Source organism: Xenopus tropicalis, chromosome 4, assembly GCF_000004195.4.
Source record: "Xenopus tropicalis strain Nigerian chromosome 4, UCB_Xtro_10.0, whole genome shotgun sequence".
Classification (NCBI taxonomy): domain Eukaryota; kingdom Metazoa; phylum Chordata; class Amphibia; order Anura; family Pipidae; genus Xenopus; species Xenopus tropicalis.
The window spans coordinates 130,030,663-130,058,387 of record NC_030680.2 but is presented as its reverse complement, the minus strand read 5'-3'; the positions used below and the strand labels follow the sequence as shown (position 1 = coordinate 130,058,387).

The 27,725-nt window shown below is 39.5% G+C and overlaps 1 protein-coding gene across 12 annotated transcripts in view; it reads right to left on the bottom strand.

Moving 5' to 3' along the window:
- itpr1 (inositol 1,4,5-trisphosphate receptor type 1) overlaps nucleotides 1-25,564 on the bottom strand; it is a 96,525-nt gene extending 70,961 nt beyond the window's left edge. For all 12 annotated transcript variants that reach the window (XM_018093683.2, XM_031901146.1, XM_031901149.1 and 9 more), the window contains exon 1: nucleotides 25,380-25,564. The gene's annotated coding sequence lies outside the window, so the exon portion shown is untranslated. The remainder of the gene's footprint in view (nucleotides 1-25,379) is intronic.
- Nucleotides 25,565-27,725: the final 2,161 nt, after the last annotated feature.

Here is a 27,725-nt window from a genome sequence, read left to right as displayed (position 1 = left end):
ACATGGCCATGAACATATATTTATTTATTTTGATATGGCCATGAACATTTCCATCATAATTAGTAAATCTGTTTTTCCAAACAATTATATTATATTATATTTATATATTCAGTGGCCGGAACACCCTCAAGAGAAAGGTCCTGTTGAGGACCGAAACGTCGGATTCTTTTAAAACAATATGTCTTAAATAATTTGAGAAATTTTAAAAGGCCATTGAACATATATATTATATTATATCATATATTATATCATATATTATATTTATACACACACACATATACACATGTTCCAACAAGTTGCACTCCATGAAGCATGCAAGCTTAGAATCATAGAAACTCCCAGTACTGACATATATACACAGATCAACAACAAGATCTCCCTATATCCAAACAATTCCCCATTTTCCACTTGTCAGTGGCCAAAGTATTTTGGCAGTCTCACAAGCACATTCCTAGAAAGGTGGCGTAAGTCATTACAATCCACTCCTCCCTCAGCCTTGCACAGCACTGCCTATTCATTGCTAAAATTACCGAAATTACAAGTCCCAAGCATGTCAAGAATATTCCCTATATTTGTAATTCATGCAAAACTCTCCCCCCACCCCGCCAGAAACAGCTCATATGTAAAACTCTGCTTCATCTAAATAAACCATTTTCACTTAGTAATATGTGCCATGGTAAATATAAGCATTGCCATAAGGACCACCCCCTGGGATCATACGATTCACATTCCAAAGAGACACATACATTAGGTTACATCAGCCTATTAATAGACCAAATTTTGTTACTCCCACACTACTTCCTGTTACAGTCAGAGCTGCATTATTTCCTGTCAGCTGATCTCTGAGGGAACACACAGCCCATCACTAAATGGTGGCTCAGGGGAAAAGATGTAAAAGGGTAAAATTTACCGATTATATATATTCCAGTCCAGTAAGATTTTTTAACAGCCCATCTAATATGATACAAACTCTGTAGGTTAAGTATTCATTCTGTGGGTATAGTTTTCCTTTAAGTTGGTCTGTTGAATTATTCTGATTTGTATGCATTTCTTAATGGTGTTCCTTCCCCAGCAAGTTTTCACCAGTCACCACGGGACCAAAAGGTCCATATGGAAAGGCTAAAAGCAACTTTTAAGTTTACTCAGAACATCATAAATAGATATTTCCCAAACAAGATAAGGATGCGAAATTAACCCTTAGGCAGAGTTACACGTTTATCAACACATGGGGTCTTATGTATGAAAAAAAGTCAGTAGCTTCAGGCATAGAGGAACAAACTTTCTAAAGACTTAACCAAAAATAGATTGGTCTTTTGGGGGAAGTATTTATTGAAGTATATTTGGTGAAAACAAATATCCTAGTTAATTCGATAAGTACACATGTAATCTTAATGTGCCTTCATGCTGCGAGGGCAAGAAAGAGCACAATGTCCACAACCCCCAAAAAAGACAAATAGCCAACCCTACTTGAGTGATGCAAAAACAGTTAAGGTGGTGAGCAGAAAGAAAGTCTGGTGTAAGGGATTGCACATGTCATGCATTTTGTCAAGGTGCTAAGATCTATCAGTTATATTTCATTTAAAAAGAAACATAATAGCAGTTTGTATAAGTATAAATATTTGTTTAAATGTTAAAGAAAACACATGGGCATTCATTATACTCAAATACACACATATAAAGGTCTATGTTTTACGTAAAGGGAAAATATGCCCCCACCCTTCTTGACATGAGCTCATTGGCATATGTAGAAAAGGTACATAAACACAATTTTTTCTACATATACGTACCTGATCCCACTGACTGAAAGGAAGCCATGACACTAATGAACCATGTCCCAACTTCATCAACCTTGTAGAGCAATGCAAGCCCGTTCCTCACCTTATCCCATTATGAAGTAACTGGAATTTGAAGTCCCTCTGCTTTCCATAGTGGGTGGTGTACAGATTCTCTGGAAAGCAGAGGGCCTTTGGAATGCTGTCATGGGAAAATATGCTTTTTTCAATATGTAAAAATTAAGTTTTTGGTTTTTTTTTAATTTAATTTTGAAATGTCACATGGGGCTAGCCATATTCTTCATTTCCCAGGGTGCCACAGCCATGTGACCTGTGCTCTGATAAACTTCAGTCACACTTAATGCTGAGCTGCAAGCTGGTGTGATATCACCCCCCTCCCAGCAGAACAATGGGAAGGGACAAGATAGCAGTTCCCAGTAGGTATCAAAATAGCACTTAGCAGTAAGAAATCCAAGTCTGGCTTGGGACTCCTCCAGTTACATGGCAGTAGGAGAAACAATAGGTTACCTGAAAGCAGTTCTAATGTGTAGCGCTGGCTCCTTCTGAAAGCTCAGACTCAGGCACAATGCATTGAGATGGCGCCTACACTTTAAAATGGAACAAGTTAAGAGGGGTTGGTAATGGTCCCTGCAGCACAGACAGGCTATAGTGGTCTACTTTTTAATCTGTGGAAACACACATTTCTATTTATTTTACGTTTATTTTTAGCATTTCAAATAGCATTTATGCTCCTATATTACATAAGCCCAACTGAATAAGTTCATTAAAAAAAAAAAGACAGTATATTTTTCCATCAAACAGAAGTTAAACTTTGGTTAAAAAGTAAAGGCTATTTTCCCATTGGAGCACTACTCCCAATAAGCAGTCTTGAACTAGGAAAAAAGAAATCTAATTCAAAGCAACTTAGATATATCAATATAATCTGATTAAAAACAACAAGGTTTTCAAAGTTATTTGTAAACTACAATTGTAAACTACAATTGAATGCAGCAACTGTTAACCCCTTTATGTCCTCTGCACTCACTCGTGATTCCGACTCTCAAACCAATGCAGCAAAAGTCTGTTCTGTCAGCTGGCATCTTAAACATTGTTTCAGAAGTCAAAAGCAGTAAATGTGGAGAATATAAACATCCCCCCCCCCCCATTATGCAATCTGGGTACAGATCAGTGGCGTACCTGTTCCCCACTAGCCTGCTTCTCACTTCCCCCATCCCTAACACCCCACCCACCTAACATTCCCCTCCCTGTCCGCTAGCTCTCAGAGAAGAGAGCGGTGGGGAGGGGGTGTTCTCTAAAGCTATAGAGAAAGCAGACCTCTTGATTTGGGTACCTGTCCCCCGCAACAGTCTGCTTTATTTATAGTTACACAACTGGTATAGATCCTCTTTAAAAGGTATCACTATCTAGTAGTAACTAGAAAAAACAAGTCAGCAATTCGCATTAGGTAGTTAAGAATTTTCAGGAGGATATAGACTTTCTAGGCAAGACTGAACTCATGAGGCACAGGGAATGGAGTTGCATCGATTAAGTTCTATTGTGACCCTACCCCAGGGGATTCTGAACCAAAGCCTGGATTAAAGATTCTCAATGCTGTGCAGTAACACACAGAGTTTAGTATGATTCTTAGACTACTTTAAAAGGTTAAGCCCACACTGCACAGTCAGCCTTTGAGAAGAGGGCCCTCTTTCCATGCCTGACATGCTTTATTGCAGAGTTCCGTAAATTGCCTGCAGCTTCATAAATAACCAATGAAAAATTAGCGAAACACGCTTCTATCTAGCAAAACTGATTATTTAGAGAAAAAAAAACAGTACATGAGGTACAGTATTTTCACTTTGTGCTATCTCTGCAGTTTAGATGTTCTATTAATTCTAGAACAGTAGAATCTCAGAATACCTTTAGAACACCCATTGTGCCTCAGATTCTGCTTGAGATTCACTGGGATCTCTGACCAAGGCAACTGGGTAGTAATTTAAGTTTCTGTGGTTCTATTGAATATTACTGAATAACTAGCTAATCAGTGCAGAGAACATCGGCTGGCACTGAACGGGGGCATCATGTCAAGTAGATGAAACCAGAGGTGGTAGGTTATGCCAAGTGATGTCAGCTAAGATGGTTTCAGTATGTGCAGTTCCTCACAGGTTACAGGCCAATTTGCACACCACAATTTCCAGTATTCCAAAACCCATACAAGCTGGCTCCTCAGAAAATCATAGGGACTGTATATTATATAAGATCCACTAGGACAGGAATCCACTGTAGAACTGTGGAATATGTTGGTGTTATATCATATAAGTATAATACTGATGTACATTACTGGCCATAGTTCACCAGTAGGCATCAGAACTACAATGCAGGCCAGTGCCTCTGAAAACTTAACTTATCAAGCTGCAGACAGAGCCCCACTACATTTGGGGTAACTTTGGTCTTCCCTCTACTCTGCCATGTGATGAGAATCTGACTTATTACTAATCAGACTTCCATCATGTACTTTCCATCAGTTATTATCGGCACTTAGTGATGTAATTTCAGTCACATGACTCACTAAAACTTGTGTATTATAAATAATGTACCTCCTGTTCTAAAATATGAGAATATTAGAAGTCACCTCAGAGTTCCATGACCTGTTTTTATATTAGCAGTTTTAAATTTAGTTTTTTTGTTCAGTTTCAATTTCAGCAGCTATCTGGTTGCTTGAGTCCGATTTAACCTGGAAACCAGGCAGTGGTTTGAAAAAGACAGGAAAATTAACAAAGGGGGCCTTTACAAGAAATATAAGTAATAAGGAACAATACAATTGTAGCCTCAGAGCAATAGTTTTTTGGTTGCTGGGGTCAGTGACCCCCATTTGGAAGCTGGAAAAAGTCAGAAACAAAGGCAATTAATTAAAAAACTATAAAAAATTAAGAATGAAGACTAATTAAAAAGAATTGCTTAAACCTGGCCATTTTACAACATCATAAAAGTTAACCTGAAGGGAAACAACCCCTTAAAAGAGGCAATATAGTATACTTTATGGCCTTGTTTTGTAACATTGGCTCTTAAGATGTTGCTGGACTACAACTTCCAGCAACTCCCAGTCTTTAAACATAAAGAATAGGCAAAGCATGCATGGTATTGTTGTCCACCAACAATTGGGGACATGGGGTAAAGAAACAGGGATTTATGGCAGCGGAACATTCATTCCATTATATTGCTCCATGGAGAAAAAAAAAAAAAAGGATAAAGAAGTGAATTTGCAGGAAATGCTTAATGCAAAGCAATATGGCAGAGCTCCCACTAAAGATGGTATATAAATAATGGGTATTCTGTGCATGAGTAGTCCCTAACCTCATAAATGTCACTTTTTATGAGTTTGCTCTTTATACATGATTTGGGTGAATGTCATGTGACTACAGCAGATAATTTATACAATAAGATAAAAAACTGTGTATTTTTTAATGAATCTTTGTGAAGACAACAACCTGAATGGTATCACCCAGCCTTTGGATAGAACCTGTCGAGCACATGTAGTTCATTTACTGATAAAAGCATCTCCTCCTCCTCTGATGAAGGAAACTGTAAACTGACCAGATTGTAAACTGACCAGTAATCCTGGAATATAGACATACTGTGCAACGTCTCCCTGCTCTTTACTCTAACAGAGGAAGTCAAATTTAGCTTACATAAGCATACTCCCATGTTTCACCTCAAGGCAGTTTTGAAGAGGTGTCCTGGGATAGAGTCCTGCCTAGGTCTAATCGGGCAGACCCAACCTGTACCTGCTGACACACAACACAGCCCGCACCCCCGTCCCACTATACCCCCTACCCTGGCCTACTACCCAAACCCAACCGCAATGAGTTTTTTTTTTTTACCATCTGGCCCAGCACCAACGAAACCAGAAGTGACATCACTCTCAACCTTGTAGAGAAAAAAACTGCTTGATTGCTGGGGGTGGGTGGGAGGGTTAAGAGCCACACTTTACCCAGATACCCAGGAAGGGTACCTGATCTCTCTCTCTTTATCGATATAGAGATGTATATGGCTTGGCTGGGACACAGGTTTGGCCTAGATTTTATTTCCCACCTGATGGCACCTCTCCTAAACCCAACACTGATTCACATTATCAAGGAACCCCTTTAAGGAATTTAGCAAGCAACTGACTCCCTCAACAGTATAGCATGCAGAGGTCTAGACTATTATTGTTAACAGTTATTTATATAATTACAGATAGTGCTTTACATAGATTGTTCAACATTCACTTAAAGCGGACCTGTCACCCTAAGAAATAACTCCAAATTATTTTCTATATTGTTAGTTGAGCAAAATAAACTTTACTTACGCTATATAAATAATATAAATCTTGTTTCCTTCCGTCTTGGAATTACTCAATCAAAGCAAGCAGGCAGGCACCATTTTGTGGACACTGTTATTAAGGCAAGCTTTGTATCATGCCAAAATCTTGTTTATGTACCAGAATGGGGGACCAGATGCCCATGCACTGGCTACACAATTAGATGATGAGGAGGGAGGGGGAAAGTGAGATGTGCAGTGACATCTAGGAAGTGTTGAATGGAAAGCTAAAGTTATTGTCTGCCCCGCCTCTATGCCTAAGGCATAGAGGCGGGGCAAGCAATATATGATTGACAGCTGTGATTTTTAAATGCCTTTATAATGGGTTTAGATGTGTTAATATAAAAATGAATTTGGGTTTCATGTTTAATTTGAACAGGACTTTTATTATACAGATTTCCATGTCTGGGTGACAGGTCCACTTTAAGTCCCTGCCCCAATGGACCTTACAAGCTAACATCCCTATCACACAAACACTTTGGCCATTTTAATCAGTAGCCAATTAACCTGTGTGTTTTTGGAGTGTGGGAGGAAACCAGAGATTCTGGAAGAAAACCCACAGTCACTACCTATATAGAGCTCACTAGTTCCTTTGTTCCAGCTCCTTTTAAATTGCATTTCAGAATGGGATTGTGTCCCCATTCATGCAGCTTGCAGTGAGTATTTCAAATAGACCATTCACTTTTTAAACAAACCATAACTATCTTTAACATCAGGGAGCTGTTTCCATAAGGGTTTATGCTGAGGTATACAGCAACATATAAGCCTGTTTCCATTGACCGTGAACTCCCTTAACTCAGTTAGTGTAATGTCTCAGTGCAAACACTTGTAAAATCCTCAAATTCTGGCCCCATAAACCAGTGGCAGATTACAAAAAGCACTATTAGGGCAGCTGCCCAAGGCCTAAATATTCCTAGTAAGGCTAGAGTTGTAGGTTATCCAAAGACAAGTTTACAACTTCTGATGGGGCCCAATATACATGAAGGATAATTCGTCCTGGATATAAATGTTATTGTAGGTTCCTAAATACAGTAAAAAAAAAATGCTTTGCTGGAATATTTCCCAAGCACCAGGAAAATATGTATTTAATATATCAAAATTCCTACAGGAGTAGTTACAATTGCAATAATATTCTGCACCCATACATTGTAAATAAAAAGCCAATCTTCAGTTTTCATTATTACATAGTTTGCCTATTTTAACAATTACCTCTTTACAAAAACCTCCTACCTTCTTCTGTTTAACGGTTAATTTGTTAATAATCCCCACACAACAGAGAAACCCCTAATATACCTATCATTGTAATCCGTTCCTTCACACAGTATGAATAAATACCATTTTTATATGCTGCAAAACAGTTCTCTTTCTGCAAGGAATTGTGGGATTGGGAGGACGCAGGCTGAAGGCAGGCTAAGGACTTGTTGACTACTGTTCCATTGTTGTTGAGTCTCAAATTAGTCAGCCAGATCAGCAGGAAAAGAGGGGGCCATGTTAAGTAACTGTTCCAAACCATATCACTACATTAAAATCATGAAAAGGCTACATAAAACATTAATAAATATATAGTATAATATATTTGTAGCATGTGCCACTGGATTCTCCTAAATAGAATGTTGCCATTTAAAGAATTCAGCCCCCCCCCCCCCCCCGGGATCATAGGATTCACAGAGCACACAAACAAGCCAAGGCACACATACATGCTAGGCCCCATCAGCCAATTAACAGACAGAGTTCTGCCTTTTGCTCCCACACTACTTCCTGTTACAGTCAGAGCTGCATTTTTTCCTGTCAGGTGATCTCTGAGGGAGCACACAGCCCATCACTAAATGGCGGCTCAAGGGAAAAAAATTAAATGGCAATAGTAACTGATATATATATATTCCAGTTTGCGGAGATTCTTTAACAGGTCACTTAACATAATCTGAACATGAATCTAACAGAATCTGGTTTTCAGATAAGTGGGTGGAGTCACCCTCTAAAAATGTGATTTTTCCAATTAACTATGACAATTGTGCAAAACTATAAGTTCCATGCAGGATGCTGCCGCTTTGCAGAGCGATTTGACAAAATTAGATAACTGGGCAGCAAACTGGAAAATGAGGTTCAATGTTGATAAGTGCAAAGTTATGCACTTTGGTAGAAATAATATAAACGCAAACTATCTACTGAATGGGAGTGTGTTGGGGGTATCCTTAATGGAGAAGGATCTAGGGGTTTTTGTTGATAACAAGTTGTCTAATGCCAGGCAGTGTCATTCTGTGGCTACTAAAGCAAATAAAGTGCTGTCTTGTATAAAAAAGGGCATTGACTCAAGGGATGAGAACATAATTTTGCCCCTTTATAGGTCCCTGGTAAGGCCTCACCTTGAGTATGCAGTGCAGTTTTGGGCTCCAGTCCTTAAGAAGGATATTAATGAGCTGGAGAGAGTGCAGAGACGTGCAACTAAACTGGTAAAGGGGATGGAAGATTTAAACTATGAGGTGAGACTGTCGAGGTTGGGGTTGTTTTCTCTGGAAAAGAGGCGCTTGCGAGGGGACATGATTACTCTGTACAAGTACATTAGAGGGGATTATAGGCAGATGGGGGATGTTCTTTTTTCCCATAAAAACAATCAACGCACCAGAGGTCACCCCTTTAGATTAGAGGAAAGGAGTTTCCATTTGAAGCAGCGTAGGTGGTTTTTCACGGTGAGGGCAGTGAGGTTATGGAATGCCCTTCCTAGTGATGTGGTAATGGCAGATTCTGTTAATGCCTTTAAGAGGGGCCTGGATGAGTTCTTGATCAATCAGAATATCCAAGGCTATTGTGATACTAATATCTACAGTTAGTACTAGTGGTTGTATTTATAGTTTATGTATGAGAGTGTATAGATTGGTAGGTGTGGGTTAGGTGTGCTGGGTTTACTTGGATGGGTTGAACTTGATGGACACAGGTCTTTTTTCAACCCTATGTAACTATGTAACTATGGACTAATTGATTAGAAACTGGGTGCCTTTACTTCTCAAGATTTATTTACATTTGCAAGTGCAGTGAGCAAAGCTCAACTGCAAGCACAGTTGCCAATTCTTTTCCCACAATGCAGTTGTTTTTTTTGGAATTTTGGAGATGTTTAACCTAAGTCAACTGACCTGCACCTGAGCGAACGCACGTACGCTTTGTTACTAATTGGGCGCAGTTGCACCAATTATTTTAGCAGGCTGTCTAGTACAGTGGTTCTCAACCTTCCTAATGCTGCGACCCTTTAATACAGTTCTTTATGTTGTGGTGACCCCCAACCATAGCGGAGCGGTGTCTCGGTTCCTAAGACCATGGGAAATATGTGTTTTCCGATGGTCTTAGGCAACCCCTGTGAAAGGGTCATTCGACCCCCAAAGGGGTCCCGACCCACAGGTTGAGAACCGCTGGTCTAGTACCATTCCAGGTGTTCAGTGTGTTAGTGATGTGTGCACCTTATCCTTTTGGCGCAACTGACGCAGGATGCTGTGGGAACTCACTGGAGATATCACCTGGTCAAGAGATATTTTTAATAGATGCTTTTAAACCTAGCCACTCCACCCCAAAAAAAAAAAAAAGTTTGATACATCCAGAAGGAGAGACAGAAAATAGGTGAGGTCACATGAAATGCAACCACCTGGGTTCCCCACAACTGAGCACAGCGAGACAGTTACATGTTACAGGGCTGCACTGCAAAAGGGAAAGAAACATTTTGGATGAATGCTTGTGTTTCCCATTTGCTTATTTGAAGAACCAGATGGGGAGCGCCGATACGTGCCTTCCCCGGTGGCAGAGAGGCAGTCTGTTACGAGGAAGTCATCAACAATCTGTTACTAATAGAGACAAAATGTCAGCAACACATGGCAGTCTTAGCACTATTCTATATAGGCTCAGTAGGAGCCATTCTATATTCTGTTTAATATGCCAGTCAGTCCTGCATCTCAACTTACTTTGTTTTGGTTAAAATGTGGCCAAGTGACAAGATTTTTTGATTTATATTTAGTGTGACAAATAAAAACCCAGAGACAAAACACTTACATGTTGTCTATGTTGTGTACAACTCTCTCATATGGTATTTGTCTGTTTGGCCCTTTGGCACACCATGCAAATTCACCTTTAAGTTGACAGTATGTTATACAATTCTAAGCAACTTTTCAATTGGTCCTCATTGTTTCTATAGCTTTTGGATTATTTGCCTTCTTCTAACTTTTCAAATGGGGGTCACTGACCCCAAGTAGCAACAAAACTATTGCTCTGTGAGGCTACAATTATATTGTACTTGTTACTTTGTAGTACTTATTTTTTTATTCAAGTCCTCTCCTATTCATATAGAAGTCTCTCACTCAAACCACTCCCTGCTTGCTAGGGTAATTTGGACCCATGCAACCAGATAGGTGGTGAAACACCAAACTGGAAAACTGCTGAACAAAAACTAGCAGAATTAAAACTACAAATAAAAAATGAAGGCCAATTGCAGATTGTCCCAGAATACAACTATTTACATCATTTTTAAAAGTTCCCTTAAAAGTTCTAAGTTGCCTCCATGACATCCTGCTTCTGTACTAATTACCACACTTGTGATTTATTCTCAGCTAGAGCTGAACATCTCAATCCCAACCCCTACGTCTGGGGATGCTATAAATATGAAGGCATCCCCATTATCGCAGGTGTATATCATAACACAAGTTTGGCAGCCAATAGAAGTGAGATAAATGATGCCATTAAACTGGCCAAGCAAGTTCCCATGAAAGACATCACCTTAGCTAAAAAGATTTTATCCCAGCGATAATGGTATGTCCAGAAAAAGGCATATGACAAAGCTCAGAACTGCCTGGACAAACAAATTATAAAGCATGCATAAGACCTTGATGCAGCTTTCATGGTCATTTCCTCCTGTAGTTTAGTTTTTCAAGCTCAAATAAACAAAACTACCATATGCAGTTATTTTGTTTACTTATTTCCCATGGTACATCATAAGCCTTTACTAACTTGGGGTTGGAAACTTTATGAGTGTAGGACTGACCAGACTGGAGATAACGGACGCAGTTGGCCAGCTTGAAGTATATTGCAATATATGGACAAACAATCCCTGTTTTGCTTAAAGTTAAGGGCATTTCTAAGTAGCTTAATCATTGCATCCCCACCTAGTGGTTTAAAATTTAGAGCTGAGAACAATGTATTCTTAAACACACTTGAGCCTATTTTGCAAGCCAAGCAGTCAGAAAAGGAATCATGTTCATATTTCATACAGCAATAATATATGAAAAGGTGTAGCTCTTCAGGTCCTAACATCAGGCAAACAATAGGAAATACGCAATTCGCGTTTGCTCAGCTGGATAATGACAAACAGTCATACTATTCAATTACAGCCAGATGGATAAGAACACCAACGTTACAGGCTTTGAGATTCAATCAAAGCCAACAAGGGCTTAACAAATATATAAACAGCATCTTCATAAAAGCCACTTCCGCTTAGTACATTTTACAAGTATATCAAACGACTTCTTTTGGACATACTATAGGCCCATGGGCTTAATCACCACAACAACTGAACTGCCATCAGCTCAGTTGGACCTCTAGTGCTGACAGACTTTAAAGATGACCAACTCTTCCTTACACGGTTGTTTTACACTGGACAATACTACCGGATGGGTTCAGGCCAACTTCCATCCACTATTTGCCAACCTTAGACTGCCAGCTTCTCGCTCCTTCAATTTATAGGGATGACTGCACTGCCCCATTCGTGATGTCAGAGATCATCAGGTCGGGCGAGGGTCTATAAATAGAGGGGACTTGCCAGCTCGGGTAGGGTTCAGGCCTATCACAATTTTTAGTGTAATAATACTGTTTGGAACAGTTACCTAAGCCTGGCCTCCTGTTCCTCTGTTGAGAAGAAAAAAAAAAAAAGTCAGCCAGCATCTTTCAAATCCCACAATTCCCTGCACACGTGATGTCAATAAGGAAAAACATCATTTTACATATTTGTTTCTGCAAACTTTCTAAGAAAGATTTACCATTTTATTCTTTACAGTGTAAACACTTTTGTGCCCATTTGCCATCAATTAGAAGGCCAAGTTTCAGGAATTATTATGTAAATAGTACTTAAGTACTTAAGTACCAACATTAGTTATTTTGCTGCTATAAACAGTGAAAGTCTATAAGGCATGTAAAGCATGCTAGAACACTTGAATTTAAAATTTAGCCACCACTGTGCCAAACCTATACAGGTATAGGATCCGTTATCCAGACACCTATTACACAGAGAGCTCTCAAGACTGTCTCCCATAACCTCAATTTTAATCAAATAGTTCAAATTGTTTCCGTTTTCTCTATAATAATAATAATAATAATAATAATAATAATAATAATAAAACAGTACCTGTACTTGATCCCCACTGAGATATAATTAATCCTTATTGGGGGCAGAACAGCCCTATTGGGTTTATTTAATGGTTAAATGATTCCCTTTTCTCTGTAATAATAAAACAGTACCTGTACTTGATCCCAACTAAGATATAATTACCCCTTATTGGGGGCAGAACAGTCCTATTGGGTTTATTTAATGGTTAAATGATTCCCTTTTCTCTGTAATAATAAAACAGTACCTGTACTTGATCCCCACTGAGATATAATTAATCCTTATTACAAAAAATCCTATTGGGTTTTATTAATGATTAAATGATTTGTTAATAGCCTTAAAGTATGGAGTCCCAAATAATGGAAAGACCCCTTATCTGGAAAATCCCAGGTCCCGAGCATTCTTGATGACTGTTCCCATACCTGTATGTAGTACAATCACTGTACTCTGGATAAAATACAGCATTCATTATTGCTACAATTGTTTCAGGGATGTGAGATTATCATTTTAGTGTACAAAACTGTAATTTGTAGCTTTACTGTTTATGCACATTACAAATTTTCAATTGGTCATCATTATTTAAACGCATGCATATCTTGCTGGCACTATATAAATCAATAATGGTGACTTGTGACTTGTCATTTGGATTATGAGCATTCATATTCTATGTTTACAGTCGGCAACCTAAAATACTATCAGGTTGTTAATGCTGATCTTTTAAGGCCCTCTAGTATTCAACTTTTAGTAAACTAAAGGGGCCAGTATTTCAACAATCCCCTTGTTCAACAGGAGTGCATCGAACATTTTGCCTATATTTTTTTAAACATGAAAAATCAAAGCTTTTGTTATTTGAGTTAAAAGAGGGACACAAACTACTCCATGTTTGGTCCTTGTGAGGCAGGATATTAGTGAACAGGTAATTCCTTTATACAATGGACTCCTGCTAATAAAACAGGGTGAACGGCAGGTATGTATACTGCTAACTAAAAATCAACTACTCTTTACATAGGTCATTATATACAAGTATGAAATACTCATGAACCATCAATCCTTTAGTTGGTAGCACTTTGTTTCTCTGAAGACACTGTTGTACCATATACAGGGCAGTTTTTTTCATGTTACAATGGGGATGAACATAGTTTTTTTGACTGCTTTTTTGACATACAAGATACAAAAGGCCCTGGAACAATTGGCCGAATTCCTTGTGAGAGCAGCATAAGCGCATTTGTACATCAGCCCACATTTAGGAACACCTCTCGGTGCTTTAAATACAGAGCTGCATTTGATATTTGCACTTGAGAGGCGGATTTGCTAGCAGGAGGGATGTTAACCTCTGGGGTTTTTGTCAGGCAGCTTTCTTTGGTCCTTTTATACCCCAAACAATGTTACAGTTAAACATTTGGGATTAAAGACTAAAAAGGCTTAGGTTTATTTTTCCCTTAAGCCATGGCAATTGTGAAATTCCATTTTACACAGTTGAGTGTGTTTACAGAAAGGCACAATTCCACAAACACAGTGTGACTAAGGGGGAAGTCTTAGCCGGTGAGAACCAACAACCACTTACAGTGGCACATTTATAAAACATTAACCTGAGTCGGAATAGAAGGTTAGATCATAGAACCTTAAATCAGCGTTTAGATTTTAAATGAAAAGCCTTCTTCTTGCAGCGCTCTGACTTAAATGAACAAAGTTGCCTGCCTTTGCATTTCCCCACAGTTAAAGGACAAGGCAACTCAAAATATAATTTTTTGCCTAATAAAAGAAACCAAAAAACTCTAAGCAGCTTTGCAATATACATTTATTACAAGTTTGTAATGGGTTTTGAGTTATTTGTATTTAGAATTGCTATTAGAAGCAGTGCGCTTTTCTATTCTCTGCCCTGGTGGCTCAGACTGTTGAAACATTGTAACACAAGGCAGCAGCCTGACAGACCTGACTCGCTGGAGGAGACTGACCTTTGCAACATTGTTTAAAATGTAACAACCAGGAGTTCAGCAAATGCTGCTTTCAATAGCAATTACATTTACACATAACGTTTAAAGTGCTACAAATTTTTAATTATTTCATATTGGAAAGTTGCTTAGAATTATGTTTTCTTTCATCATGTAAAACATTATTTTTGGGGTTGACATGCCCTTTAAGCCAGATTTCTGCGACAATCTTATTGTTATACTACAGAAAGTAATTTAGGGGAGATTTGTTGCACAACTTTGAAAACTACGCTACTGGGGTCACAAATCTTACCGTGTACCATCACCCTAACCCCATATGTAATAAAAGGCCCTAAGTTTACCCAGGTGCGGTAACCCATGGCAACCAAAAAGAAGTTTGCTTTTAAACAGGTGACCAGCAAATGGTACCTTTCTAATTGGTTGCTATAGGTTACTGCCCCATGGCAAACATTGTCTTTTACTAAGTAAAGCCAAAAGCTTCAAACACTTAACACATCTCATAAACTACAATGCGAACACTATAGCCTTCTCACAGATAGATAAAAGCCTGCATATTGTGCAAACATGAAAGTCCAGTGGAAATTACATGTGCTGCTTCTCAGCTGAAGAGCTTGGCTGTGGCTGCTTCTAAGCATTTTCTAAGCACCGAGAGGACTGAATTCAGCAAATGTTAGGCTCGCTGGCTGCAATCTAAAATATATAAAATAATTATGTATAAAAATTACAGGAAATATTATTTCCAGGGCAGGATCCCTTTTAGAATTAAATATACTTTTAATACCCATGTATAATTAAAGGAAATCTATACCCCCAAACAATATAGGTCTCTATAAAAATATATTGCATAAACAAGCTCATATGTAAAACCCTTCTTTGTTTAAATAAACCATTTTCATAAAAATATACTTTTTTAGTAGTATGTGCTATTGGGCTGTACGAAATAGAAATTTACCATTTTAAGAATTAAGGGCCGCCCCCTAGGATCATAGGATTCACAGTGCACACAAACAAGCCAAGCACACATACATGCTAAGCCCCATCAGCCAATTAATGGCCAGAGCTCAAAGATGTAAAAGGGCAATATTTACTGATATATATATATTCCAGTTTGGTAAGATTCTTTAATAGGTCACTTAATCTGTTGGTTAAGTATTCATTCTGGGGGTATAGTTTTTCAAAGCAGATCAGCAGCATCAAATACACCTACAGTTCTGGCTACAGGGTTAAATCCAGAGGTGAGGGTGAAGATACATGACTGCTGCCCCAAGGGGAGTGGGAAATGGTCCTATGAGTCAGAATGATTATAATGGTTTCTGAGGAATCATGTATATCGGTGTAAAAAAATGCATAACTTGTTTCCCACTATATAAATATATGATGTTGGGGGCATTTTTCCCCTTTAAATCATCAGTGGACTAATTATGAGCAAAATTCAGTCAATGCTACCCCCATGAAACATCATTGCAGAGGCTGAACTGGGGGTTGTATTGTTAAGTTTAGGTTCTAAAGGACAGAACGCAATGTACAGCTGCATTATTTTCCCTTTCAATCATTTTCAGTTGTTTGCGCCGCTACTCGCTGTATTACTGTTACTCTGCCAGCGCTGCATAGTTATTATCTGCTGCATCAATTTACAAACATGGTATAGATCTGACATAACAAATTTGTTTCAAGTAGGATACATCCAAGCAGACAAAGTGATGCGGAAATTTAGAAAATGTTTTGCATGGGAATCATGCACTAGTCATTAAATCTGTCTAAATGGTGTATTTTTAGGTAGTATTTATAAATTTTTATTTATTATAAACACAGTACACAAAGAGGCAACCCCTTTGTGCACTGCCACACCAACTGGGAGGTAGATATACCGAAGATGATTGGGATGACTTAATTCAGTCCTATTTATCTTCTGTAATTGGTAGCAAAAATAGCATTCAATACAGTACAATACAGAGAACCCTAAACATGCCAAGTGTAAATGCTGCCATACACGGGCCAATCCTAGCTGCCGATATCGGTCCCTTAGACCGTTTCGGCAGCTTAATCGGCCTGTGTATGGGCACTAATGACAGGCCAGATATTGATTGGGCAGGTTTAAAAATTAGTCGGATCGGGGACCACATCAACAAGCCCATGCGGTCCCCGACAGACGCCTATACCAGTTGTTCTAATTCGACTGTTTGGCCCCAGGGCCAAATTAACATCCTGGGAACTGCCTACATTAAATGTTAGATCTTGTAAAGATGGAGGGCCTCATTTATATAAAAATTTCTATCAGAGCAGAGTGTGCCCAGACAAATTTAAGAAAATCTGGGCCCATGGACAGATGAATTTGCCACATTTTCATCCCAGGACAATGTCTAACATGGCTTAACATGCCTGTGAGCTAATATGTAAAGATGTCTACCCCACGGCCTGCCTTCTTTCCTTCCCTCTCCTTTCTTCCCACCTGTACTCTTCTATATACAGTAGAACCCCCAATTTACATCCCCGGATTTTAAGTTTTCCCGCTTTTTACACCATTTTTTTGTGGTCCCACCAATTTTAATGCATTCCTATGGGCTCTATTCCCGGATTTTACATATGAATTTCCCGCATTTTACACTGTTTTTATCATGCCTCTCCCTAGCAAATCACTTGGTTTTAAGGTAAAAATACAGCTTACTTTAGGAATTAAAGTTTCCCCCATGTCTTGCAATCACAGGCGCCATCTTAGGAAGGTCAGCGTCACCACTATTGCCTCATATTTCAAACTGTGCATGCGTACCTATACGGCAGCGTACAAAATACCGCGAGAGTTGCACAAGTATGGGGAACAGCTGTACAAGGTGCAGATTTTTAAAAGAATACAGATTTTTGTTTCAGTGCTGTACAGTATTCTTTTCCACATCTTATTAATTTATAGTGATATTCAAACTTTTAGTAAACACATGCATTAAATGCAAAATGTTTTACAGTACTGTAAAAAGTTGTTACGGTACTTCTACTAAAACCTGTGAAATAACTCAGTATAGGAACTGTGTTGCAAATAAAAAATTATTCCTGTACTTATTTCCTTTAAATCATTGACATTTATGTGTCCTTAACACATTTCCCTGATTTTACATCTTTTTTTCATGGTCCCCTGAAAAACGTAAAATGTATATTACTGTATATTAAAATGTTCAGTCACAGATTGGTTGATCCTGTTTGCTTCTGTTAACTTTGGGATAGGATATGATACACTGCCTGCATGTGGAGAACTAATGCATCTCTGCTCTGATTGCCTCTCTATATTTAAGTGGGAATGCAAACAAATATTTTATTAAAAAAAATATATAATACAAAGTCTACAACGCCAGTGACTGTTTGTTATTACATTGTTACTGAATGTATCATTATAACTTGGAATCCAGCAGAAAAGCAAGTATCGTTATATTACAAAGGTGGCAACATCTGTACACAATTCTTTCCATTGTAACAGTGTAACTGTTTAACATCCTGTAAAGTGTTATAGTTGCAAGGGCGAAACTTTCAAATAATTTTAACACTTCAAACATCTTATGCAGTGATAAAGAGGAATTTTTTTTTTGTGCAACATTCTAACATATGGCCCCTGACTATTATTAACAACATTTATTTATAAAGCGCCAACATATTCCGCAGCGCTGTACAATAAGTGGGTTTCATACATTGGACATACAGAGTACCATATAAAGCAACCAATAACCGATACAGGAGGTGAAGAGAGCCCTGCCCAAAAGAACTTACAATCTGCAGGACTACAAACATATACTTTTCATGTTGGCGATTCTGCATTTTCCCTGCTGCAGTAGCCTATACCAAACAATCAGAAATTTGCTTTATCCAATTACTCAGGGTAAAAGAACTAAACACAAATTTGATTATAGTTTCGTAATAAATTTGTCCAAGGTTATCAAATGAGCCCCTGCAGTTTGTCTGTACAGTAAGCAAATAAAGCATGATTGTTTGGATTATTACTCAAAAGTGGCAATGTCAATTATTTTACATTATATGTGCATATACACCCCATACATACTGTGCAAGCAGCACACACACACAAGCTTTCTGGTGGGTTCCCTAGAAAATGGGCAAATAGGGGTTGCAGGGGTACTGTAAGTTTGTGAGAGCCTGAGCGCCGAACTATTAGATCAATCTAATACCACCCAACATAAGGTGGGCATATCTCGAAAAACACACTCATTTGTCAACCTCATCAAACAAGCTTAATGTGCATGGCCAGCACTAAGATGCTTATTCAGCACTAAGATGCCCGATTTGACCGCCCATGTATGGGAGCCTGATAAGCTTACCCGATAGATATCTGCCTGAAAATGGGCAAGTTTGATTTTCCCATCTGACTGAGGACTGCATAGGCTGGTTGATGCATTCCTTACCCTGAAAGCCTGTATACCCCAGGACTAGACGATCGTATCAGCCCGATATTGCCCACCTTGGGTGGGCATATCAGGGAAAGATCCACTTGTTTGGCAACATCGCATACAGCCAGCTTTTTTCTTATGTATTATTTTAAAACACACATTCTGCTTAAATGTCCATCAGAGATTGTACTGTTCATTCCTGCCTCTGTGCAAGGTAGTCTGCCTCCCAAAGTGTTCCAATCAATGCCCCCTGGAGATGCACTAAAGAATACAGAGTGCACTCTGCTCTGCTTCTGCTTGGTTAAAAAAATAAAGAAAATAATCACTTCCTTCACAGCGAGCTCCAGTAAACCAGATTGGGGGGGGGGGTCAGTGATCAGCAGCAAAACCTGACTACACATATTTGTTATATTATCTTACATTTGCAAATTGTATCAACCAAACAAAGTAAAATGTAGGAAACTATTTAAGAAACCGTGATATAAATACTATTCTGCCTGCAACAAATGCAATCCAATACTTGGAGTATTGTGAATCTGATGACTGAGTGGTGCCAAGGAGCAGAAAGGGTCACCCTTGGCTCTGTCCTTGCTGTGTAGGTCCTTCGCCTTACTAGTTATGCCACAACGGTAAGATTAGAATGTACTATGCAATATTATACGATTATGATGTGTTTGCACCAACATTTTGGCACTACGTCTATGAATTTTAAAAAAAATTACGAAACATTCATAGCTTAGGGCTACCCATAACAATTCCATTCCTAGGGCATGCTGAATTCAAGAAACAATGTATACATTGATTACTACAGCAAGAGCACCAGGAAGAAGGAATACTGTCCCCCATGCAAATATAATGGGCCATACATGAAAGGGAGTTTAAAGAGCCCTCACAGCAGGAGGCAAGTTCACAATAGCTTTAATAATCCATATTGATTCTACTACCTGCACTATGTGCCCTTATCCTCTACTGTCTCTGTACAGATGACCAAAGAGCAAACATATTAAAGGCGTAATTCAACTTTAAAATTACTGTGGCTGGGCCTCTTTTTATTTATTTTTTTTAATCATTTAGATTAATGTTCAGCAGCTCTCCAGTTGGGAATTTCAGCAATTATCTGGTTCCTAGTGTCCAGCTTACCCTAGCAACCAGGCATTGGTCTGAATGAGCAAGTTGAAGATTAATTGAAGATGAATTGTAGATGGCTTGAAAAAAGTAGGAGTAAAAATATACACAAACAATATTTTTTTGCCTGCTGCAAGAAGGCAGAAAATAAATTAAACACTATAAAGAATAAAAGATTAAGACCAATTAAAAGGCTGCTAAGAAAAGGATATTATTACATTAAAAGTTAACTTAAAGACAACCGTGTACCGACATTACCACCAGGAAACTAAAACATATGGGGCAATGTAAGGAAACCAGGCAGTATTAATACCTGACTCCATTATTACTGGGGAGCATATGATTATAGCACAGCAAATACAATTTAATTTTTATCCAAATAGCTTGTTAGCAAGGTCATTGAGTTTGAAGGAGAAGGAAAGGTACAATCAATGGAGGGGTTCCAAAATGTTAGGCACCCCCCAGTGATTGTAATCGCTTACCTTATACCCCAGGCTGATGCTTTTGTGAAAAGCCAAACTAACAAAAAAGCAGCCCTTTTCACTCTACTACGTATGCGCCAGCCCCGGGATGCCAAAGATAGACGAGAGAAGAAAGAGAATCACTCGCAGCTACCCCCACTGGGGCAGTTCTAACAGGAGCACCAACCCAGGGTATAAGGAAAGCGATTACCATCACTGGAGGTGTAGGGGGGCCTTACATTTTGGCACCTTTCAGTGATTTTACCTTGCCTTCTCCTTTAAGGGGCATTGTGAGGTTACAGAGACTAAAGACTAGCACAAAGTATATATAGTGGTCGTCCTGCACAAGAGAGAGACCAGAGTGTTCCAGGCCATGCGAGTGTGTGCAGTGTTCCAGATGGTGCAGTGTGCAGGGGAGGAAGGTGATTGAATGAAAATATACTTTTCAACTTGGTTACAATAATGTCTTGTGATCCTATAAATAGCAAAGCCGGAGGAGAGTGGGGAGGAAGGGAGGAGAGACGCAGAATTCATCCTCAGACACAGAAACGAAACATGCGAAAGAAAAAAAGGGGGCGGCTTTGACTGATGGTCGGGGGGATCCAATCTGTACAGAATAGTAAGTGCTCAGTCTGGACTTAGTAATGGAAACAGACAGGGCCTCTGTTGCAGTATAACCATGATAATTGCATGGGACACCAATTTCATGTCCAGGTATTTGTTATATAGCTGCTTGGTGTCTAATACATAAGGAGATAAGAGCACAGGACGCAGACCCCTGAAGAAAAAAAGGACCCCATCCCCTGTTTACAAGTTGCCCAGATTTAGTGGAAGTATTAGGTTTTTAAAAGGATCCCTGACTTAGGTTACAAAAAGCCAGCACAGATCAAGTCAAGCTTTGCCGAGTTGGTTTAATTTCGAGACCATATTGCTTCCATAACTTATGGCAGAGGCTGCCACATATTGGTAAAGTTAACAAAATGTTATTGCACTTCATCTTCTAGACTTCTCTCACATACACAATTAAATGCATGTTTTAGTCTAGCAACAATATTACAGATCTACCCTCCTATGGGAAAAGTGCTTCTTTTTGCAAATTCAAAGGGGAAGTTCATTTTAATGATGGTTTTCTGTGAGGTAGACAGTGACATTCTATTCCCCAACCAGTGGCTCAGGAGCAACATATTGCTCACCAAACCCCCTTGCATGTTACCCCCAGGGGCCTCAAAGCAGCTGCTTATTTTTGAATTCCTGGCTTGGAAGCAAGTTTTGGTTGCATAAAAACCAGGTGACTGCTTCTTGTAGGCTGCCAGTCAACATAGGGGGAGAACATGTTAAATCTATTTCACGGGGGGGGAAGTGCAAAAATGTTAGGCAACCCCCAGTGAAATAGATTGCCAAGCTTTTCCTTGGGCCGGTGAACCTGTTCGGAGAAACAGCCCAAGGAAAAACTACCTAGGTGCTGCACAGGCATCTCCTTACCGTTGATCTTTGTTCCTTTAACTTTTGGTGTTCTGCACACGTGCAGTAGAGTAGATTGCACCATGTTTACTGCGTATGCTGGTGGGAAGGTAAGTAATATGCCGGTGCAACACTCAAGCCAGTTTCTTCCACAGGCTGGTGCAGTTTTCTCCTACCAGGAGTAGCGGCTTTGGGGGAAAACTTAGCGATCTATTTCCTGGGGGGGTGCCAAATATTTTGGTACCCCCAGACTTTACATGTCCTTTAAAGCGGTTGCTTTTTCCTTTCAGACCTTCCCTATGCAACTTACAGTCTGTCATTTAAAGCACTACCTGTCTGGTACAGCAAATGGGACCTCAGCAATCAGGAACAGTTTATATTCTATGCTCGACAATAGTAGAATAGTTATATTTAAAGATAAAGTGAAAGTATAACATTAAAAAGAAAAAAAGACCTGCTACATAGTCTTCGAAAACCAGTAGATACATAGTAAGACATTAAAGGGGAATTCCCCCCCCTAAAATAATTAAAGAAAATGTAATTCTATGCAACATTTTAATATAAACGAATCCAACTTTTCAAAGAATTTAACGTTATTGATGTTACCAATATTGAAAGCAGTATTTGCTTCAAGTTTTATTTTATTTGTATTTTAATTCATCTTGTTCTCTCTATTCAAATAATGTAGCAAAAGCCATCTTACCTTTATCCAAGACTCCAGGGTCTTTCAATACCTTGCATGCTTATTCACAGATCATACAACGTTTCAAGTGTGAAGAGAAGCAGTGCAGGAATAGAAAAGGTACAGGCACATAATGCTTTCCATGGAAATAACATTCACAGCTTTATAGTCACTGAAAAGTTTTAATTAATGTATACTGAAAAGTTGGTTAGAATTACATTTGCTTTATAACGCAAAACCAGAGGAGCTTACATTCTGACGCCCTACCACAGTTAGACACACAGCAGTGCATAAGGACTCAATTAACCTACTATGTTCTGTGGAAAAACAGGATCAACCAAATGAATGAAACCCAAACAAGGAGACAACAAGCAACCACCATGTATGTGTGGTTGGAATACAACCCCAGAACCCCAGCACTGTGAATGTACAATACCAACCACTGTGCCATTATTCATAAAAGCCAAGGCCACAGGCAGCACAAACCATTTAAAATGTGCAAACGCATAACAAAAAATTGGCACACACGTCCAGTTATTTTCAGCATCATTATGAAGATTTGGCAAACCTTCAATCACAGAAACTTACACTGGATCAGCCAAATATGTCAAGACCCAATGCATAAAGTCAAGATTACAATTCCAAATTGAACTTTTACATCTTTATTTGGCAATCACAAGGCTTAGCAGCTTGTCCATACAAACCTAACAGCACTTAACTATATATCTTTTTTTAAAGATACAGATTTTCATTTTATTGTACGCTTTCAATAAGGTACCTGGACTCATTTTTTCAGGATCACGGACTCCTTCCCTAAAGCGATGCTGTAAGAACGATGAAGGAGAAGAAGTCTACAGGCAGCAGGAGGAAAGTTAGATAGTTAAGTCATCAGAGAGGTAAGTACTTCAAAGGACCAGGGAAAGGCAAAAGCTGTGTGCAGGGGCTAATGCTAGAAAGCAACGGCCATAACAGCACCTTAACAGGAACCATCATTACAGTGGAGTGAAGAGGGGTGGTAAGAAGCAGCAGCCATGTTTCAAGGAAACCTAATGCAAAGCAAAACCAAGACAAGAAGAAAGAGGTGGCACCCCAGCAAGGCTACTGCTGAAAAGCAAAAGCAGCAACTGTTAATGAACCAATGGGGCAATCACTAGAAAGTGTATAAAGGGAAAACCTCTAGATTTCCCTCTAGATTTGCAATATTATGGACAGCCTCCTTTTGTGTGTTAAGGTGGCCATACACGGACCGATTTTTTACTTACAAACGACCGATTCCCGAACGATCCGATGCTATCGTTAAGTTATCGTATAGTTGGTGGTGTACGAACGATCGTCGGCCCACTAAACGAGCCGACATTATCGTCCCCAAAATCGATCGGCCAGGTTTAAAAATTTTGGTCGTTTAACGATAAAATCTGCCAGTTGGTGTGAGTGTCAGACATTTGTCTTTCAACGATTGTTCTCTGCGCATGTCACGATTGCCAGCAGCAGAAGTCAACGACATCGATCGTACGTAGATGTACGATCGTAGGTATTTTACGATAATGATGCGACAAAATCTTTCCCGAATTATCGTTGCCCGTGGATGGCATATCGTATGGGAACTCGATCGCCATACGATCGTTTGTCGATATAATCGTTCATCGCACAACGAGCGAAATCGCCTCGTGTATGGCCACCTTTAGGCACAAGCATGTCTCAAAGGCATGTGTATCAACAGATGGGACACTCAAGCACATACCACTAGTATGAAATAGGAATTCAGTGGCTCAGAGTGAAAGGGTGTGTACTGATTGAAACAGTAGCAAAAATGACAACCTGTGGCATTTCATAGGAAGCTGCTAACCAAAGTCTAGAGCATCCACTGTTGGGAAAAATCATTGGCAATGGTTGGAATGCAGCAGCACAGAAGACTTAGCTAAAGAAGCAATGTGCACCATGCAACCAGACAGATCTTGCTAAACGGCTACTTCCAGCAGCCTTAACAGCCTTGAGATGTCAATGGGATGCTGTCAGTTGCATCTGAAACGGTAACATCTTTCACATCATTATGTGAAAGCTTTAGGAAACACTACTAGAATGAAGGTTTACAGACAAACATGCAAGGGCAGGAATGACACCAGAACTGAGGTCCATACATAGAATCTGCTGGACAGTGGGTCTGTGAGGTCAATCACAACAAAACATGAAAAAGACAGAGGACCACAGTTTGGAAGAAGTCACTCTGGGAATAAAGGAAAGCGTAATAGACCCTGTGCCCATATTCCCAGCCTTTACATGTAAGAGGGACCAGTTAGGTATTAGCAAAATGCATGGGGCTGCAGGGGTTTAGAAAAGAACAGTGCAAAGAGTACCTCAATATACAGACACAGGGAGAAAAGGCAGTTACAAGTGCCTGAAAATAAAAGGTACAGAAATTAGAACAGACAAAGGGATCCAGATTGACACAGCAACAGCTAGGGATCTGCATACAGAAATACAGGACAGACAGGATGCTAAAATAAAGTCAAGATACACAGACACAGTAATACCATATTTACTTCTAATGAATATTAAAGGCAAATACATTTGCTGTAAGAGAAATAATGCGCATTACACTGAGTTTTTGCTAATCTGGGATAGCCAAAGTGGAGGTTACCCTGTTCGTGGGATATATTAAGCAATTCAATACCATCTTCAGCTTGAGCTTCAACCCCACAAAAGGCTTGGGTTCGGTGTATGTGGATAGATTTAAACAGTGCAGTTAGTGAGTATAGGATGCTATCCATACAGTACCATGAGTTATCCCCCCATACACACAGACATACGAGCAGACATGCACAGATATGATACAGACCAGTGCCCGCTAGCTGACAAAAAAAGTCCCCGCTCTGCGCTCCGCTGTTTCTACTTTCGGTCCTGCTGACCCCAAGCTTCTTTCGCGTCCATAGTCCGTCAGCTTAGCTTCACAAGCTAGCTAGCAAGCAGCATCCGAACCTCACCACCCGCTATCACCCAGGTTCTATCCCCCGCCTCCTCAAACTCTCTCTTTATGTATCGCGCAAAGCAGCCGGGTCTTGTAGTCCTCACAGCTTCGCAGACCAGTTTAAAAAAAAAAAGAGTAGAAGAAGAATGAACTACAATTCCCAGAATTCAACAGTTCACCAACCAGGCTACAGCTGCTCTGGGGAGACAGATTGAATCCCGTTACTCGAAGGATGCGATAACTTTTTCTAGCCCCTGATTGGTTGAGACGCAAGTGACGTACCTGGCTCAATCTTGTCTTGAAGTTTAAAGTGTTGAATGTACAGCAGGGGCGGAATGGGGTGCGGAAGGTAACCCCATCGGTTTGACAGAAGTTTAAATAGAAAATAATGGCTTACCCGACCTCAAAAACAAACTCTAATTGTAAGGAATTTTCAAATACACAATAAGGTTTTCAATAGGTTTCAATTATTTGTAAATGCAATTGCTACTTAAAGTGAAAGCAATATCTGGTCATTTATTATCTCTGAATTTCTGCTTCTGACTCATGGAACAATGTAGCAAAAACCAGCTGACAAACTTGGAGAGTCAGAAACAGAGAATGAAAGTGGATAAAGAAATACAGATAAAGACATTTTAATTGCAATTAACTTACATATTACAAAGTTGCTTATTTCCTTCTATTATGCAAACAAAGCATTTAGTTCTTCTTTAAGCATAGTGTTTTGGGGGTGCTACAAACAATAAAAATGGAGGCCGTTGTAAAAGACTAACAACTACATATTTGTCATATCTTGAAGTATGTAGTAGTAGTTATTCTAACAGTGCAGTTTTAGGGCTCTGGCACACGGGGGAGATTAGTCGCCCACGACAAAACTCCCTGTTCGCGGGCGACTAATCTCCCCGAGTTGCCATGACCCGCCATCCCGCCGGCGAACATGTAAGTCGCCGGCGGGATGGCACACGCGGCAGGGCGATTTTAGGAAATCGCCGAAAAAGCCTCGTGCAATTGCGCCGCCGCGTCTGCCATCCCGCCGGCGACTTACATGTTCGCCGGTGGGATGGCAGACGCGGCGGTGCGATTTCGCGCAAATCGCCGAAAAAGACCCGCGAGTAATCTCCCCCGTGTGCCAGAGCCCTTACAAGTAGCTGCTACTAGTAGCTCCGTGTGTCTTTGCCCTTAGTCAGATGGAAGCTGCCACTGCCAAGTAAATAATTAGCCAGTGAATAAACACTGAAAGCTGGTGAATTACTCACACTCATGGCCACAAATTGTCCCAGGAGATGACTAGAGAAAGCTTAACAAAGATCAATATGGTCCCAAAACTGCCACTAAATTAGGGTCACCCCCTCCCCAACATTTATGGGACAAATGTATTCAAATTCTAGTTTTTTTCGAGAAACACAAATTCAAATCTTTTCAAATTCGAATGAAAAAATGTGTCAGTTTAAACCTGGGAACATCAATTTGTAAAAATGAATGGGACATTAATCATTGAATGGAACACAATTTTTGTGGCGATCAAGTTTTTTTTCCACAGAATAACGCAATCAAGTTTTTTCAGTTTAGTTTTTTAATCAATATGCTACCGATCAAGAAAAAAAACTCTGGACTTTAATCCAAATTGTTTCTTTGCAATCAAATTTCAAAAACTTTGAATACATCCTACCACACAAGTTTAGTCTACTGCTGGTCAGGGCCACCTTTAGATTTGGTGTTAGTAAAGAGACTAAATGGGACCTGACTACTGATATAAAGGATGACTAGCTAACTTGCAGTGTGGCCATCAAGCTATAACGGAAATACTGTATATTTAAATTATTTCATTACAATATAAGTATATTAAAAATATTTCAATAATAAAACAAGTACTTGGCCCAGGCTAGTCACTCCTATTTCTTTCCACCTCAAGGCAACACTTTTTCTGCACAAGATTCATCATTATCTTCTTATCTTTAAGCAAGCCATATATGGAGCAATAAAAGCAGCCAGTTCAGCCCCTCCGGAACAAGTTGGCAGCTTATCAACATGTATGGTAACCTTGGGAAGTTCTGTCCAATCAATATCTGGCCAGAATATTAGCCAGATATCGACTGGATTGAAAATCCCATTAGGAATGGACCGGATTGGCCTACGGGAAACTGTACCAACAGGTCACTGCAGGCATTCATAATGATCCAATTATTGGCCCAGAGACCAAATCATCTGATCATTCTA